This window comes from Terrapene carolina, unplaced genomic scaffold (genome assembly GCF_002925995.2).
Source record: "Terrapene carolina triunguis isolate 2854851 unplaced genomic scaffold, T_m_triunguis-2.0 Scaffold374, whole genome shotgun sequence".
Taxonomy (NCBI): Eukaryota; Metazoa; Chordata; order Testudines; family Emydidae; genus Terrapene; species Terrapene triunguis.
The window spans coordinates 7,860-9,896 of record NW_020664725.1 but is presented as its reverse complement, the minus strand read 5'-3'; the positions used below and the strand labels follow the sequence as shown (position 1 = coordinate 9,896).

Sequence of the window (2,037 nt, the reverse complement as noted above, 5' to 3'; positions counted from 1 at the left end):
TTGGTGTGCATTTCTTCTTTCTATGTTTTGTGTGGCATTCCCTTATGTGTATATGGCTCTGTGTGGGTCTGTATGTATGTGTGGTTTTTGTTTATGTCTGTGTGGGCCTGTGTGATTTTCTTTCTCTCTGTGTGTTTGTCTCTCTGTTTGTATCTTCATGTGTAAATTCACTGGGTGTTTCTCTGCTTCTCAGCAGCTGGGGAAAAGCCTCTTGGGGTAAAATCTCCTGCCCCACTGCCAAAGTGAGCACCGTGAGTGGGACCGGTAAGAGGCCCCACCAGGGGGGCTGGCCCTGCTTTCCTACCGTCTCCTGATGTTGGCAACAGAGCATTAGCAGCCGCCCTGCATGTTGGTCTGCGGATGGCCTTCAGTGGGTATTTGGCATACCAGGGAGCAGCCTGGCCCGGTGTATTGTTGCCTGTCTGCTGGCCACACATAGGCATGGTCCTCCCCTCATCTTGCCTCGCCCTCAGTTGCTTTGTGGTTTATAAACCTTCCCTTGGAGCTGTCAGCACCAGCTGCCTCTGCTCTAGGTGTCCAGAAGAAGAAAGGTGTGCTGGGCTCCAGCCTGGGACTCTTCCTCCCTCCTGCCTATCCCTGACTATGAAGCCTGGCCCTGGAACTCCTTCCTTCAAGCGCCATGTGGGCAAGAGGAAAAGTGTGGTAGAAAGCACAAGGGCCAAATTTGTGGGAATCAGGTGAAGCAGCAAGAATCCCAACCACCACCAGCAGCCATAGCCACTTCTAGACCCCATCCCAACCAAAGACCTGGCTCCAATGGGTGTGAGTCACCCAGCAGGAGGGAAACAACTTGCTTTTGTGCAGCTGGAGACATGAAAGGTGAGAACTTTGAGCTCCAGGGATTTATCACAAGGTCCCACTGAGATTTGAACTCAGATTGCAGGATTCAGAGTCCTGAGTGCTGATCATTACACCATGGAACCAACTTGTGCTGCCTTCTCTGGACATTGGTGACCCTCATGGGGCTGGCTTGTGTAAGGGAACTGTTGGCCCTTTACTAAAACTTAGTGGGGGTTTTTGGTTGGCTAGATCCCAGTACCAATAGAAGGGGGAAGGGTCAATGGAAAATCAGGACCCTGAGACTGACAGTCCCCAGGGGCAATGGTCGATGTGACGAACTGGGACTGTTCTTAATGTGGACTTTGAATGCTGAGTGGGGAGTGTTGGCTGGGAAGGCAGGGGAGTGTGGCTAGGATGGGTCTGCATTGGGGGATGGGAGACTGGCCTTGAGGGAGAATACCTGAGCATGTAACATGAGAACCCAGGAATGGGTTGGAGGCCAGGTGACACCTTTGCCTGGGAAACTGAACAAAGGCTGAGGGAGGAGATACTGGGGAGAGAGTTTCAGGAGCTGGCTGGTAATGGAGGGAGCCCAGACGGGGCTCTGCCCCCCCCCAATGGGGCTGTGGTGTCCCTGGGACCCCAAGATGGACCTAACTGGGTGGGGGATCCTGTTGTCTGTGCCTGCAAGACCTGTCTTGGACTGTGTTCCTGTCATCTGAATAAATCTTCTGCTTTACTATCTGGCTGAGAGTCATGTCGAATCGCAGGAAGCCGGGGGTGCAGGGCCTTGTATCCCCCCACACATTCTAGTGCACTTTGCTGCCCCACTCAGGCCTGCCTGGCTCTCCTAGAGCAGGGCGAGTGCCCAGTTGTCCTGTGGCAGGGCTGGCGAAAGCTCGGTACAGATACTAACAGCGCTGGGGAGCCTGGATGAATATTAGTTGGACAGAGGAGCCTGGGGCAGTTTTATCAGAGAGCAGAAATGAATCTGGAACACAGCCCTGGAGCTGCCGTGCTCGGGATGTGGGCCTGGATCTCCTGTACCATCTCCCTGCCCCCCCTCATGGCATAACAAGTTCCCTGAAGAGAACAGAGGTGTGGGAACGAGGGGTGCGGCGGGTGCTGCAGCACCCCCATATCTCACTGTGAAAAGCTCCAGGTGCGGTGGGAACAAAGCCGCATTATTGTGTGATTCTGGAGAACCCCGGAGCTGTGCTGCCCTGTGTAGTGTGA

General features: G+C 54.1%; 1 non-coding gene across 1 annotated transcript; it reads right to left on the bottom strand.

Annotated features, from left to right (window-relative positions):
* Positions 1–872: 872 nt before the first annotated feature.
* On the bottom strand, positions 873–944 carry TRNAQ-CUG. Its single transcript has one exon. It is a non-coding gene; the product is annotated as a tRNA-Gln (tRNA).
* Positions 945–2,037: the final 1,093 nt, after the last annotated feature.